Below are 17,218 nucleotides of genomic sequence, written 5' to 3'. Positions count from 1 at the left end.
GAATAGAGCTGAAGATTACACGCAGTGAATTAATGACTTTCCATCTACGAATCCAGTATTTCAAAACAGGTCTGTCTGGTACTACTTCATAAAGCATCAGATCTAGCCCAAATTTAAATACGCAGGGCTGAGCAGCCACTCCTGAATCACATGAGGAGGAGCACGCAAGCTCTACCAGTCCTTAATCCCCATGCCCTGATGTCTGTATCCATCTCAACAACTTCTGACTAGAAGTCGTCATTCTATTGCTGGATTCAGAGCAAGTAAATTCATAAACATGGCAAGTCGCTTGTCTTCCTTATCACGGCGGTTAAGTCAGGATGGGTCTCGTCTTCCTGACACCACGGGTACCTTAAACTGCAACTTCCACGCTTCTGGTTACCAATCTGCATGCTCTCTTGTACTTTAAATGCTGACTCACAAAACAGAGCCCTCACCTGGACACAGAGCTGTAATCCCATGCCACAGCTGCTCCAGCCTCAGCTTTTTTCAAGCAAGTCTCAAAAACTACTTGTGAAAAGGCATGCTCTCGGATGGGGAGGTAAACTACACATCCCAGCTTGGCTTTAGGAAAGGCAAAACAACCCAGAGAGTGCCTCGGAAGCACAAACAACACACTGATAAACTATTCCGAGGCACAAGAAACCAACCTGGGCCAAGCATAACTTCTTCCCAACCTGTTTGTAACACTGGGACAAAGCTAGAAGCACACAGGAGGGAAGCCCGTGGCCAAATTCAAATCCCAGAACTGAAGGCTAGCTGAGCATAACAAACAACCCACGGCAAATGGAAGAAAAAAAAAAATCCTCAAAATGACTCCTGGGACTTTCCGCGGTACAGCATTAAATTCAAGCACGTATGTGCCAAAATGCAAAACAAAGTAATCACAAAAACAAGCTGTTCTTGAGGTTTACTGACTCTTATATGCTCATCTTATTTTAACGAGTCTTAAACGTGTCATGACATGTCACTGGGAATGTGCCCATTCTCCTTTCACTTGGTATTTGGCAAAACCCAGAAGCCAACTCACGCATTTTTAGCTTTGTATCCTTATACCATGTTCATTTTTTTCCCCAATAAACTGTAAGCTCTCATTAGCTTGCAATCTGCTGAAATTCTTTCCCAACCCAGAGCAATTCAACAAATTCTACTTTTTGCATGGCACAACACCTGTTTAGAAATGGTTGTTCCTTCCTTCTCTACTTTTTAGGTCATAAACATGAAAACTGACCACATCATATAGCATCCTGATTTGTGACTTCCAACAACAAACTGAAAGCACTGACTTTTTAACTCAGTGATCTCAAGAGACAACAGAAAAAGTTGTAAGACTGACCTTCCCATCTTCAAAGGCAGATGTACTGAATTAAATGCAATTCTATCCTAAAATAGCCTATGCAATTAACATACATTTCAGGATAAACAACAAAAAGTTGGTTTATGGGATTTTTCAGTCTTTTCCACTTCAGCTGAAGGAACACTAGGGATTCCAAAAAACATTTATTTACAGAGCATATTATATTAATATGAAAACTTTACACAAGGAGCTTTTTTTAAAAAAATAAATAAAATCCAATTGTGAACCATATGCTCAAGTGCAGAACTCACCTACCCACTGTACAGTACTACTGCTGCAAAGTTACAAACATGGCACCTTGACTCATTTTTATTATGATTACAGAATACTGTAAAAGAAAAGAATTTACTGAAGTGTAACTACTATTGCACTGAATTTTAATGCATTAAATGTAGCAAGACACCGACAGTCACTAAAATAGAGATGTCCATGCCCAATCCCTTCATAACTTCGTGAAGTTACATTCAAGTTTGGAAAAACTGTCAGAAAGAACACTTTGCAAATCTAAAGAAAAGTATTTGTAACCTTTTTAAAAAGCATACATGAAAAGTAAACATAGTTGTTTCAATTTCTCTCTCGCACACGCATACATTATTCCATTCCTTCCATAAAATCTCGTTATAAAGGTGTTACACTTTTTAATATACTTCCAAGTTACTTCCTTCAATGCCTCCTTGTTCAATCCACCGCCTGAATATTTTAAAGAGCAAAATGTTATGTTTCGATGGCTATCCCACTCCCTTCAAATAGGATTCTCCTTGAAGAGCCTTAAGTGCACTAAAAATAGCTACCTACCTACAGACTGCACTTTTGCCCATTAATTTTTTGTCTCTGCTGAGGTAAGCAAATTTTGACCGGTGAACACTTCCTGTAAATGAAGTAGATTAATAAAACATTATTAGTAAAAATATATTGTTACCTTCTAAGCTTCATACAATTCTTATTGTTCCATAAACTGAAAAAAATAATCCATTTTAAAACACTTAATGCACTGAAAATAATATAAGCTTAAAATAATAAGCTTAAAATAAAAGATTTTTAAATAATTTTAAAGCAAAATGCAAATGCAATAAAAAGCAATAATCACACACGTACTAAAGTGAGTCATTAACCACCAAAACTTCACTTTTAAAATGAATTTAATAGTATTAATTAATACTATTAATTAATAGTACTAATAGTGTAGTCTTAGGGGAAAAATGAATCAGCAGTAAGCTTTTTTTAAAAAAAAAAGCCTGTTCGCAGCATGAACTAAATGACTACAGAGATCTAATGTATCTACACGTCCTTCGTCAAAATCGGCTCCAATTCCTTGATTCTGTAAAGTCAAATGATTCTAAAAACACTACTGAAAACCACACAAGACATCACAAACACTCCCCGAATTATTTTTAACCGTGCATATCCTTCTCTCTGCTAACCCCAGTAACTCCTGAACACTGGCTCACGCTTGCTGTTATATACCTCCTAGGCCTGCCTACCTTGCCTCCCTACCAGAAACACAGAAATGCTCCCAAGCCACCCTCGAGACAGCACGGGAGCAAGTACAGATTCCTGCTTCTATGGCTTTCAGAGATAACTGGAAAAACAAAACCAGAAACCGGAGGCACAGAATCCATGTTCCCAAATCCAAAGGAGAAAAGGAAGGAAACCAAGTCCCTCACAGAAGTTGGGGTTCGCTGAAGAAATAATGGGGAGGGAAAAGAAGGGAAAAAAAAGTGTTTGGGGTTGGAATTAGGAAAGAGAGATTGTGATCTTTTGGGATCTTCAGAACCTGCGTGCTCTGGCTGTAACTGGTAGGGGAAAGGAACAACTACATCAGAGAAAAACCACATCACGGGAGTCTTAAGCGTGGATCGCTATTCTAGGACGTGAGGCTGGTGAGATAACCAGCCCCTCCGTACAATGATAAAGTTGTATTTCATCGCGCCAAAAAGCCAAAAGGCACATCTGCACCCCTAAGACTGCACTCTCAGGGGCACTCTCCCTTCTCCAGCATCAGCAAAGCGCAGTAAAACCCACTGCTGGGAGGGAGCAGGATTTGGCACAGCTGGTAGAGGGATGGGTCTTGACAGCTGAATCTTCACCTGACGGAACAGAAATGGCACCAGATGCCGTAGACAGCCCACAGGTTTGGGTTTTGAGGAAGGGATCTTTGTAAGAGTTATGTTCGCTACAAAAACACAAAGCATAGTGCTGAAAGCTTACAGGCTGATCCTTCTCATCTGACAAGGGACTGGGTCCTTAGGGAGGCCCAGCACTGTGAGACATAAAGCTTTAAAGTTTCCAAGACTCCCTTCCACTTCAGTTCTAAACTCACGACGTATCACCCCACGTTAAGTGACACTGTTTTTTTTTTATCTGTCTTAAAATTCTGCTGGTTTAGTTCTAGCATCTATACACTTCACAATATTAAGCTTTTCTTCTAACCCTGTATTCATTCAGCCTGTACTAAATTTCCTTTATTTGATTCAATTCAGACTTGCTACAAGTGGAAGGTTTCTTGCATCCAGTCCTATAAAACTACTGATGGGAGCGTGTATCACATCTGACGTGCAAATATAATAAAAACTGTAAGAGAAATTAAGGAAGAAGGGTTATGTTCTTTTCCTGAATTGCTATTAGAAATTTAGTAGCAGCATAAACAACGGCTTTTAGGGTACTATCAGTGAACAGAGTATCAAAACATCAACACAACACAAGATTTCCCCTTTCCCTTGCAAGAATGGAAAGGATTTGGGTTGCAAAGCCTCTCTAGGCAGCACCACAGAAGTAGCCGAGTTTCAGCTTCTCCCTCTGTGAACAGCATCAGCCAACGACACCAAAGCAGCTCCGTGTCCAGCTCCAGCGGAAGGAAGATGCCTCATGCCACTACAACTCAGCCATTACCAGGCCGAATAAAACAGCACCGATGAAAATTCTGTAACGCTCCAGGCTTGCCATGCCAGGGATGGCAACTAATAAAGCAAGGGTGAGCCCATATTCAAGTACCAAAATATGACTTTAGAGAGCTCCATTAAAAATAAAAAAAAAAGGAAAATGAATACATTTTGAATGAGAAACTGCCATTAATTTGTTACATATGTATGTAATGTTATATTGAGAACGCAACTTGCTAACACGAATATTAGCCTACTTCATATCCACACAGAAATTCTGATTACAATCACTGTAATTCCACCCCATTACAGGGTTTTTGTTCTCTGTGTTTCGTGAGAAATGAGAACTCTTGCGGCCCAAAGGCTGCACAACAAGCTGTATTCTTCTTTCCCAAACTAGATGTTAACTAGGTAATGAAGAATTTGCACAGAATGAGAAATTCTGCCTCTCAAAGACATACCTCATACTCCAGAGGGGCTACCAGCTGCTACCGTCTTCTGGAGACGACAGCAGTTTTTGGTTCCTACTGAGCTTTGACTTCTGCAGAAGGTGGGAGCCGGTATCTACCAGGTAAAAGCCAGCAGCTGCCAGACCCACCAGAGACCTCACATGACCTCCCGGAGGAATCCATTCCAGGGCCTGACTGCACTCACCAAACCTCCCTCCAACCTTCTAAAACCCCTTTGTACAAACATCATGATGATCTTATCTGTTCCCCGAGGGCAGAGAGCAGCTTTTCCTCTCCCTTTCCCTTTTTACTCTAGAGGCACAGTCCCTCCTTTTTGTTCTTACTCCCCGAGGAAAACAGCTTGAGTTCTTCTCTGATTTCTGGGCTCTCTTTTCTAGACCCATGTTCCTCTCCAGTCCTTTTAACGGTTCCTGTACTTCTGTAAGTGCAATACTCCACGTGAGGTCCTAACATCTTTTATCACAGCACTAGTATTTCACTACGCCTTGTATACCTGCGCTCATCCAGCCTGGAACAGCGTCTGCTTCCTCCTGTGCCTCACCAACACACCCCTGACCCGCACAGCTCGCTATGCACCGCACACCACTCAACTCAATAAAATGAATACGAAACCTTTACCAGGATGCAATCCCCAGGGTTTCACAATGAAGTATTTACATCACGGTTTTCACAGAATCATGGACGGGCTGAGGCTGGCAGGGCCCTCCAGAGCCCACCAGGCCCAATGCCAGCCCAAGCAGGGCCACGTCCAGGTGGGTTTTGAAGATCCCCAAGGAGGAGACCCCACAGCCTCTGTGGGCAGCCTCTGCCATGCTCAGGCACCCGCACAGCACAGAAGTGCTCCCAAGCCAAATTCAACCTACAACACAGGGTTAGTTTTTCCAAAATCTTAACCATGTGACTGACCCCCTCTTCTACCAACTTTTGGTGCCCGCAACACAATTTAGTGCCACAAACCTGAAAGAAACTGAGAAAAAGCTTTGCTAGGTGCTTAAAGGGTTTAACAGGAAATAAAAAAAGCAGATGTGACACCCCCTGGGAACTATTGCATTTTAAAAGAGTTAAACACAGAGGAAAAAAGGTCACAGAAAAATTATTATGTCAAAAAGGAGAAAGTGGGTAAGCTCTTCTTAAGCATCAGCTCGACTTTTTCCCCCCCCATCTTTGTTTTTCAGAAATACCACGCACTGTCTGTATTGACCCAGTCCTACTCTGACTTCCAGACAACGTAACTTGGACCATCTGCCTCCATACCACCCAATCCTAGTTAAACAACCCAAACAACACAACAAACACACACACAAAACACGGAAACCCAAAGCCATGACCTGCCAGCAAAATAGGAAAATACTTCTTCAAGCATTCCGAACCTTAACATGGATGAAGATAGTTTTAGCAAAGCCAGCACAAAGGTGCCTCTGATGTTAAGTCCTTACATACAGTAACGACAAAATGAATTATTTAAATAATGAAACCCTTTCAATATTGAATATACAAATCCCAGTAAAAATGTCAAAACAGTGTTTACATTGAAATAACATTAACATATACACGTCATTTTTGCATAACATTTCCTCTCCGCCACGCTCAGACAGTAGAGCCTGCTTCTACTCGTGACACGGTAGTTTAATATTTGCATTTTAAATACTGGAGAAGGATGCCTGCACTTTCCCCTGTAGAAGAATTACTCGAAGATATTTCCTCTGCAGTCGCACACTAATGTCACTAGCCCTGCACTCGTTAGTCTGGACTGACTGACAGTTTCATTATTTTCAACTTTGGTTTGCTGTTGCTACAGTTAGAAGATTAATCTGTTTCAGCATCTTCCCTCAAATTCAGATATTCTGATGCTGCTTGGACTTTACATACTTGAGAAACCTTCAAGTGATCGGTGATCCTAATCCCAACCACTTCAGGTCCTTTTCAGGAACAAACCTCGTACAAAGAAATCTCTCTCCTCCAGTCTGTACTAATGCAGGAAGAAAAAGAAAAGGTTCCTCTAGGTAATGAGGTTCTTTGGTACGCTCCGCTAAACCACCCAGATCTGCATCACAGGCTCTTTGGCAGTAACGTAAAAGCTCAAGAGCAGACAGCTGCGTGAAGGAGCCTGCTTTCAAAAGCCACACGTATGTTTGCTTTAAAGTCAGCCAAGGGAAGTATCGGGGAGGAATTGCTCTCTGGAGTGACCCTCTACCCACTGCCTACAACGGGAGCCTGAGCAGGTAGGTGAGCGAGACCTCCAACTTGCAGGTAATTAAATAGAAGCAAGAGAGATCTAGTCACTGAGAGAGTCTTCATCTCCTGCGATCTTACCGGCTGGAGCAAACTCAATAATCCCACAGTTGTTACCTCAGAATATGAATGGGTTATGGTAAAGAGAGCATCGTTATTTTCTCTGTTACACTGCAACGCAACACCATTTAAAATGAATCATTAGCCTCATGTGACAAACTAAAACCAAGCTTGCCTCTTACTGTATTTATCAGCAGCACGTTTACTTAGGCTCTCACATACTTTATTTCAACTGCATCTCCTTCTCATCTAAGGCAGCTCTAACTCGCTCTTAGTAAATCAGGATGCAGCACTTGAAACCTGAAGTAAAGCAGACACCAATGAGCCGCACTTAAAACAATCAAAAATGATTTAGAAAGCGCTCAAACACGCTGAACTTTGGCAGGGGCTCAAAACAACTCCACAAAAGGTAGTTAAGAGAAAACAAACATTAAACACAAAGGAGCCGTAATCTTGCCTCACCTCTTACCAGCCACCGCCACTACGATGTTCAGCAGGAGGCAGCTGGCGAAGCACAACCTCCGCTACCTTGCGGGCAAATTCACCTGCGTGACCCGAGTGTCACGCCTGGCAAGGACAGGAACAGACAAAATTCAAAAAAAAAAAAAAAAGGCTTCTAAAACTTCCTATTGTGCAGGTAAAATGAAGTAGGAAAAAAGAAATACTTGACATTTGTTCTACTAGCTGCTTCCCCTTTTTCATTTTTGAAGTGGCTAAAGAAGACCTTTCCTTCCACGTAGAAGTCCAAAATACAGCGATAATTTCCATTTGGAAAAAAACATCTAGCTTTCACGAAGAAAAATAACGCAGGGAAGTTTTCAGGAATAGCTTTAAGATATTACCAGGAAGGTTATCCTGAAGTATTCACCCTTCAGTCCAGTTGACTTGACAAAAATAAACTTCACTCTCAGGCACCTTACAACTACAGCTGTGCTCACTCGCACCAAGCAGGTGACACAACAGCCCTAGCAGAAGACTTTGGTTGGACCACGGTTAAGGGGTGGGAGGTACAACACCCCATATATGAAGACATACACACAGAACACACTGAAAGTCTTGTGTGTTATCTCTACAAAAAGGCCTCCCTGTAGACCACGGATTCCAAAAGCTTTTTGAGCTGGCAGCACTTTCAGGTTTTTCTTTGTATTTTTTGAATTCTATGATATAAGGTTCCCGATTCTCTCTCTCGCCCCCCAAAAGCTCACAAAGGAGTAAGGGCAGACTAGCCAAAGTTATCAACCCCCAAGCAGGTATTCAGTTTCTGGCTGACGATATTCACAACCAGTAACATTTTTCAAGTTGCTCAAACTTCTGCATTAGCCTGCGTGGTCTGACAACTCCTTTTCATCTCTCACTGTTAATCCCTGCTCACACTGCACCTCAGATAGCGTAACCTTTAACTTCTATCTAACACGTGTCTTCCTCGTTGTTCAGGGTGTGTATACACATTGAAGATTTCATCTGAGCGGTGAGTATCACACGTGAAGACCATTTACATCCAATAAAGATGACTAAAGACGGTAAAGCGCTCAGATTTCAGACTGTCAAAGAACTTCTAAACGGGTTTTTAAAGCTGAAGCAAATCTCACCGCAAAACCGCACAAAATTGTGCTGTTCCAAAGACACCAACTTGGATCCTCGTTGAGGAGATGTAACAAAGGCTGCCTGCTGCGACCGACGGCAGGAATGAACGCTGGCAGCCTCTTTGGACAATGCTCAGTGAAGAAAAACTTCACGAGGTGTGCAGGGAAAAGCGTGAAGCGTTCCACCTTCGCTGTTTTGTTGAAGATCCATGTCCCACAGTTCTGCAGGCTAATCCTGGAGCGGGTGGGTTGGTGGGGGCGTCCCAATTTCTTACCAAACACTGCTTCGGTTCTCTTCTAATAGAATAAACACTAATAATCTTCTTGTCTCCAGTGATCACACCCAAAGGGAAGCCTCTCTCTAGAGAAACTGTCAGAGAGCAGAGATTCCAAGGAATACTTTTCCAAAACATTTCATTCCAGAGGCTTAATTGCCATCACTGTAAGATTCCTTTTATATCCATACTGAGCATATTTCCACTGCTAAAATAACCCCAAGCGAGAATAAACATGCATATAAAAGGAACTTTGGATGGCTACATGGTCAAACAGGTATATATATAAAAAGGAACTAACTGGTTTGGGCCAGTAAAGGTAAATATTTACACTGTCAATGGAAATACAGAATTTCCTGTTGTTACATGCTTTTATGGTCTCACAGATTTGGCCTGTTACCTGCAAGTTACAGGTACCCAAAACATTCTAGCTGTTTTTCCAGTGGTTCTCCTATTAAAAAGGAGATTTCAAAATACCCACTGTAGGCAATCAGTATTTTAATGCCAAAATTTAATTCAAGAAACATTAAATGATTATTATCTTACACATTTGAGAACATTACTGTTGGTAACAGGGAACTAAAAAGCATCTTCAGGTTCCCAAGAAGATGCTGAGGCAGGTCCAAACAGCAGTGTGGGTAGCACTTTCTCACTGGCTTTAGGCAAATTTTGACCTTGGCAGCAGTGCTCTCTGAGGGGTTCAGATCCCGACACATCACTGCAGTGCTGAAATCAATGGAATTGACGTTTCAAGAATTTTTCTCTGAATGAGTAACAGAGCTGACAAAGGTCCATCTGCAGACATCCATCTCTCAAATGACAGTCTGAATTTCTCATTCAGACCCAAAACCATGAAATGAGTCCCTTTTTCTACAGTTCTCAAAGCACACAGAAAAACTACAGACAAACCCAAACCTTGACACGTTAATTTATCTGGCCCTGGTAAGGGGCATGTGACTTCACAATATTGTCTTCTTTGATACTGCTATACTGTATTGACATACACCACCACCACCACCCAAAGACACTGCTTTACTCAAAAGTTCCCGAAAACCGCTGTGACATTTCTGCTTCCTCAGGAAAAGCAACTCAGAGCAGCAAGACCAGCGCATCCTACCTTAGGTTAAACAAAATCAACTCGAATTGTAAGGAGCAACACATTACAAAGACAATCCTAAGGGACATCCCAACGTAAAGAATTAGTTGCTATAGGTCTAGGTATCTATCTTACCGCTGAGACTTAACGGTCCTAAATCCACCAAGGCAGAAAAGCCTTCACAGATGATGTGTCCACAATCACCCCAGTCAGTTGCATCAACCTGACAGGATGTAAATAAAACTTCTGGGCACTTAGCATGCAGTTTAGTTCTCCAATGAGACAAAAAGATGCTTCAAGTTAGTAATACAGCTTTCTGAGTCCCTTAAAAGACCCCCCTTTTCATTATTACGAAGAGAAAGGAGTGCATCAGCATAAGAGAGTCAATCAACCAGATATTTTACTGTTAGTAGATTTGCATCGCTACAAAATACAAAAGAGAGACACTTCCTCTGCGATGCTCACTTCCGTGTTTCCACTCTGGTGCCTTGAAATCAAGAATCCTTTCCCTCTGCAATGCAACACAACTTTCCCCAGTGCACAGCGAAAGTCCACAGTCAGATTCCTGAAGGGAAAGGCTGTGGTGAGCTGTGTAACGGCCACATGCCTGGTGAAACTGGTGGCTGAGGTACCAAGAACAGGACAGAGGTCAAAAAATAAAACGTTACAAGGAAAAGTTACAAGCTTCCTTGTAGAAAAAGGAAACTGCAGGCAGGGGATGCAGGGACTGAGCTGAAGCTGCTGGGACACCTGGAGTGATACCAAGGGAGGGAAAGCAGCTGGGCTGCAGGCTTAAGGCTGGCAGCACTTCTCTGCAGGTTTGAACAGAGATTAAGGAAAAACCAAAGCAGAAGTCTTCAAGCTCTGTAAAAGACATTGCTTGGGAAAAAGTACAGAGGGAAAAGAAGTGACTGAACCATCAGGCTGAATCCCTGACAGAATAAAAGATCTGCATAGGCCAAACTGTACAGGTTTACTAAAAGGCAGATCTCTACAAACACCTACAACGATTTTGCCCAAAGCAGATACATTTTTGCATACCCTGGGTGCTTTACAACAGCTACCCTTGAACTCAGACTCTTAAAACTTCTCTGTTTGTCTCAAGAAAGCTGTAGAAGAAGGCAATACCAGAAATTCTTCCCCAGAGCTTCTTGGCCTTTCTTTTCACCAGCAGAGGAAGCAGAAGGGTGAAGCAAAGCACAGCTGTGTTCACGAAAGCCACACCGGCAGGCAAGGACACATCAGCTACTGCAGAACATCCCTGAGGTTGTGGGATGCCTCCCTTCCTTCTTCCATGTGAAATCCTAGGCGTGCAGCCAGCAGCTGGGGCTGGAGCCCTCTCTGAAGCAGAACTGGCAGAAGACCTGTTGTGTAAAAAGCTGTTCCGCTCCCAGATGACCCGGGGATGACAGAGATCCACTGATGTAGTGCGCAAACCTGCAGCCTGGAGCATAAGCCTAGTAACATCACCTAAATAGCAATTGAGATGAATGCCTGTTAAAGAAAAGGGTAAACAGAAGCTTTCGCCATCTTTTGGCCCTACGCACACAGCTTGAAGAGATAGTCAGGCCACTGAAACCAGCGACAGGTAGGGAGGGTAGATTTAAAGGCCAGAAGCCCAGGGTGAAAATTTGAAGCTTGGGGAAACATAAAAATAGTAAAATGCTGTCAGTAAACAGGGGATGGCACCAAGAATACTCCACCTGAACACCAATTTCAGAGGATGAGGGCTGTCTGGTTCAAGGCCCTGTGGGCACACAAGGGTCTCTGTGTGAACACACGCGGCTCGTGCCTCAAAGGAAAAAAATCATTACATGTCTGAGACACCTGCAACAACTTTCCGCTTTAGCAGTGCTAAATGAGCATTATGTTCAATGAAATGTTTGCAGCAGTTCACTTGTGCTACATCTCTGTGCACCTCAGCTTGCCCAGGCTGTGCAGCACAGGCCGCGTTGGGCACCGTGGCTGTGGAAACGAACCATGACCCTCTCGAAACCGACAATTTGGCTGTAGCAGGCCGGGAGCTAGGAAGGGACGAGCCCTGTCCACCGCACGGCGCACGCCCTGCAGCACACACACAGCATTACGGCTCTCGGTTCAGGTTTTTCAGCATACATCATGGCAACCAAAGCAAATTTTACATCGGAATTGGATTTCCTTCTGCTCCCTCTAAGAGATTAGGATTTCTCCAGGTTTCCTTCTCCTTAGTTCCTCAAGTACCACATGCTGACATGGAGCTACAGACACTTAGCTGCGCTAGCCCGGCACAGTCAAACACTTGCACCATCATTTTGCATCACACAGCCCAAAAACCACCATCACTAAGACAGAGCTGCACCTTTCTGCTCTTTTTTCCTGCCTTTTCATTTAACCCAGCACCACAGTCTCATCTCCCATGAACGTTTCAAGCATTTATCCATCACGAAGCTCACAGAATAAAACAGACAGTAGATAATCCCCAGCTGTCATCCCCCTTACTCTTAGGTTGTCACTACAGTAATTTTACAGTGACGCAGCAAAACTCAAGCGCTATTCACGACGAACAGCTGCCTATCTCCTCAGCAGGACTTCCGATGACATGGATAAGGAGCCGTGCTTCCACCTCGCACAAACACATACTTCTCAGAAAGACCCAAGCACACGGCTTCAATAAACATACCTGCTGTGGACTTGGTTAAAACCACCAAACCCTGCCTTGTGCTCTCGTCAGCGCTGCCTGCGAGCACGTGCCTCATCACCAGCGAAAGTTACTGAAAATATTTTTACTATTTTTGTTTACTGGGTTTCAGAGCGCTCTGCAGTAACTGGTTTCATTCTTAGTGGCACTGCTGGGGCCGTGCAGGACCGCTGCGTGCTCCTCAGCCTCTCCTGCTCGCAGCTCCAAAGGGCAGAAAACTCTGACCCCACAGAGCCAGCAGGCACCAAACAGGGCATAAGGAGGAGAACAAACCAGCAAGGTACCTTTGCTGACGTGCAAAAGGGGTTTTGTAGCAAAGTGCAGATCAGCAACGGAGATGCAAGGGGGAAAACAGACTCCAATAAATAAAAAGGCTTCATGGTAAAATATTTAAAATGTCTTATTAGAAAGCATCAACTTGAAGCGGTCCGTAATGCCCCTTCAAGCACTGTTTTCTTTTTATACAACCTACTCAACCTGAAACACTATACGCGCAGTTGGCCTCGCTGAAGTCCAACGACAAGCTGGTGTGTCTTAAATCAAGCCCAGTTGGCACTGCCTTCGGTGCTGTGACACGCTGATCCTACTGATACCAACACAGGCCAGTCTGTTCCAAAATTCAGATCTGAAAGTTATGATGCTTGAGAGAGAGAAGGCTGTGGAAGAGCTCTTTTTTCTCTTCCCTCCTCTTGTTTTAAACAGACAAGGAAGAAAAATCCAAGGGAAAAAGCCCCAAAACAAACAACAACAACAAAAAAAACAAGAATAGCATCATGGTCTACAACTCCCTAGTAATAACACACTCTTCATACAGGACTTACAAGAAAAGCTGGTTTTCACATTAAATAATAGAGCATAAATAACATAAACAGCATGGGCTTTCATAACGAAACGCTCACCTCCACAGCTGGCTTGGGCCAGGTACACCAAAATTTGTGTTTCTTCACTTTCAACACTGGGAAACTGACTGCAGCTTACTTAAAATTCCTCACCAAACATCGCAGTCTTTGCAGAGCACCTCTAATTACCAAGCAAAATTACAAAAATCTAACCGCATTGAGCATGTAAACGTACTACAGTTGCTTCTCCTCAGGCTCACCCAGACTTTACACCCCCTTTATAGAAAGGAGCAAAGCACTGTCAGCTCACCAGCCTGCACGTCTCTTCCAGCTGCTCGTGTTCACGTCATTTTGCCTTTGACCAGAAAACTCCATAATGAAAAAAAAAACAACAAAAAAAACAAAGTAACTAGGAATCACAGAATCCCAAAATCATTAAGGTTGAAAGACACCTCCAAGACCATCTGGTCCTACCATTCCCCTACTACCAATGTCACCCACTAAACCACGTCCCTAAGTGTCAGGTCCAACAAGAAGTTTATTTATCTCCTCTCTGGTAAATATGCTTAGCTCTCAAATCAGAAAACTATTCAGCCTTTTGCTCTTTAAATTGTAAGGCCTAAATGGCAAACTTTTTTTTTTTTTTTAATGTGTTGCAGATGATAATGCAAGAACTCTTCATGTCAAATCATTGTTTCAGTACTGCCAATGCCATTCCACGCACACAATTTTAATGATGGACCAGAATAGTATTCTGCTCATCAGTTCTTAAGAGGCACTAATAATGTTTAATAACAGCTAAAGAAAGAAGCACGGATATGTCTGAAAGCATGTGTCTTGTAATGAAAAATGTGTCATTACACAGGCACTTCTATAAACAGACCTATACTGAGACTGATTATTCTGCATTATATTAAGACCAATTCTTTTAAGGGAGGGTACATCACAACACTTCGGGCTTCCCATCAAATTTCATTATTACAAATCTTACTACGCATGCTAAACCCTTCTCCTGAAGTATTTTACTTAAGATTAATTATGAGCTTCTAGAAACTAGCACCCAGAGATCTTGACTGCCAATATGTAACTACAGTTGAAAGATGCCTGCATAATAAAACAGCCAAAAAAAGGATCCAAAGTTAATGTTGAGGATAATATGTTTACATAAAATATACTACAGAAACACTATATATATTTTTAAAGTTTTCTCAATAGCATCATCCCTAGACTGCCTCATATTCAAATTTCTCTTGCTACATATTTGCTGGCATTTGTCCCTTACAAACAGCTCCTGTAGCAACACCGGAAGAAAAAAAAAAAATGTATCTGAAAGCCTTCCATAACAAATCAATCAAAAAATGACATTACCATCTCTGGTCTCATACAAATCTTGATTCCTGAATACACTTTAAGTTACAAAATCAATATGCAAAATGGTTTTTTGAAAGCACAATACAGTCTCATAATAATTTATTTGGAAACAAAACATAATAAAGAAGTTTACGTTTAGATACAAAGATGTCTAAATATTAGTTGGCTTTCAGAGCTTGCTTTGAGTTGCTCTGGACAAGCCCTATCCCCATTTTCACTCACTTCTCAAAGAAGCATAAAGATCAGCTGTGACAAGCAAAAAGAGCCAGAAGTCTCACATAATATTACCAAAAGCCAGAAGCAACAGGTAAGGAAAAGGGAGCTGATGGTATTACCAAAGATCGGCAACCAGTTAAGAGAGTATGAGCTTTTCCCCTCCCTCTCCTTCCTTTGCATACCATCAAGGAGTCTCTGAAGTTAACATTTCGCACCAAATTCTTGTTAGTACTAGACGGACCATAACCAGCTGAGAACAGTAACACCAAAGTTATAAGGAATTACTAGCCCATTTTGTTACCACCCAAAAAGGCAAATCCCAGGCTTCTGCTCTTCACTGAAAGGCACATCTCCCTTCCTTCACTGGCTCCCTATGGATACAATGTAAGGAATGCAGCTTCTGTTTCTCTATCTGAAGTTTGAGAAGTGAGACAAATAAAGCTTAGCATAAAAACTGTTATTCGCAGAGACATAAATCCTATAAACCTATTAGAATGGATACTCAGCCTACTGCAGCCAACTGCCAGACTTCGACTTGCTAATAGAAAGGGGCATAGTCTGGCTCCTGGAAACAGACACACTCCGAGAAGCTGAGAAATTATTTGACTGCTAGGAAAATGTCAGAAAGCTAATTTTGGGTAAGACAGGTGTATAGATAAAAACAACAAAGTGGACAAAAGAGACGAATTTAGAGCAATGCAAGAGGACAGATTTCGTTTCTCCTCCCTACCTCATTTGACAGATTGATCCCCACAGAACTTTATTATTTTGAGTTAGCAGCTTACCAAGTGACATCTTAAAGTTAGTACTGACATGGAAAACAACAGGCTTCTTCTGCCCATTTGCTTACCGGTGTAATGCTCACCTTTAAGTAGACACCAAGGCAGAATGAAAATGCAGAAATTCTTCTGGAAATGCTGTACAAAAGTATCCTTTCTACAGTTACAGAAACAAGGCATCCTATACAAAAACAGTCTTGGACTTCACCTCAGCTCAGGCAATTTCAAGCAGATCCTCAGTGAAGTATTGGTCACATCATAACCAGATGCACGACGTCTTACTTCAGTGACATGTTTAAATTAGTTTGCGACCCAGGATCTTGTTCTGTCTCTGAAATATTCCATCTGTGACCTCCAAAATCACATTTTCTTGAGAAGGACCTGGAACAGCAATAGCTTCCTCCATGAGGTTATGCTGGTGAAGAGCCCAGCAAACTATCTGAAAGATCTCTTTAGAAACTTGCTTCTGCCTTTCCCTGATGTAGCAGTCCTCTTTAATTCAACTGCCTTGCTGGAAATCAGAGATAATTGTTACAGCCTAAGGCAAGGTTTGCAAGCTTGTCTAGCAAGGAACAGCGAAAAAATGGCTTTCCAGATTTCCAGAGCAGGCTTCTGCCAACCAGCTCCTCCACTAGCTCTCACAGTAACTGTGCAGCCAGTTCAGGGACTGGCAGGATCTCTTCGTTCATAGGCTCACTTCCCTGTCCTACACATACCTGTGCTGGCAGGCCGCTGTTTGCCAGGAAGCTTTTATGAATGAAGGGGAAAAAAAAAAAAAGAGTAAAGTGCTTTAGAGCAGCAAGGATCATAAATCGTCTGTTCAAACACGACTGCATCAAAGCTGTTCCCTTGCAGGCTGGCACTGCGCTCGGACGGCTGACAGCACAGAGGTGAGGTGCAGTAGGTTTCGATCGCTCTTCCTAACGCCTTCCTCAGGGGAAGCTGGCACCTTGTGCCAACTGTTTCTGTCTTTTGCTTCAGAAGAGAGCATACCACTTTCCTGAACAGTCCGTGCCATCTAAGACCTTCATGCCTTTTTATATTCCCAAGTTGTTGGGGGTTTTTGTTGGTGGTGTTTTTTCCCCAAATCTCTCTAACACTCTGTGCTTCCTATGCAGGACACCTTTCACAGGCTATGAGTGGCCACGCTGGCATACTTGAGCAGTGCAGAGAGGGGGAAGAAAAGACAGAAGTTTATTTCTCTATGCCCATGAACTGGCGAGCTGCAAGAGCAGCTGTAAGGAATCAGTGAAACGATATAAACAAAGAACAGTTTGATGACTTCCTCTTTACAAATCCTTGAAGAGCATTTCAGGAGACACCCTCCTACCGTATTGATCCTTTAGTGGCATCTTCCAAGGCACTTTATCTACAAGACGAGAGA

The 17,218-nt window shown here is 42.6% G+C and overlaps 1 protein-coding gene across 4 annotated transcripts in view; it reads right to left on the bottom strand.

Moving 5' to 3' along the window:
- The window catches only part of CNOT2 (CCR4-NOT transcription complex subunit 2), a 92,520-nt gene that overhangs the window by 58,310 nt on the left and 16,992 nt on the right, over window positions 1-17,218 (bottom strand). For 3 of the 4 annotated variants that reach the window (XM_050711788.1, XM_035543941.2, XM_035543943.2), the window contains exon 2: window positions 2,153-2,225. The exons of the other annotated variant lie outside the window; for it this stretch is intronic. The gene's annotated coding sequence lies outside the window, so the exon portion shown is untranslated. The remainder of the gene's footprint in view (window positions 1-2,152; window positions 2,226-17,218) is intronic. 4 annotated transcript variants of the gene reach the window in all.

The sequence above is a fragment of the Cygnus atratus genome, chromosome 1, assembly GCF_013377495.2.
Source record: "Cygnus atratus isolate AKBS03 ecotype Queensland, Australia chromosome 1, CAtr_DNAZoo_HiC_assembly, whole genome shotgun sequence".
Lineage (NCBI taxonomy): Eukaryota > Metazoa > Chordata > Aves > Anseriformes > Anatidae > Cygnus > Cygnus atratus.
Note: the sequence above shows the minus strand (reverse complement) of the source record. Positions and strands in the feature narration are given on the sequence as shown.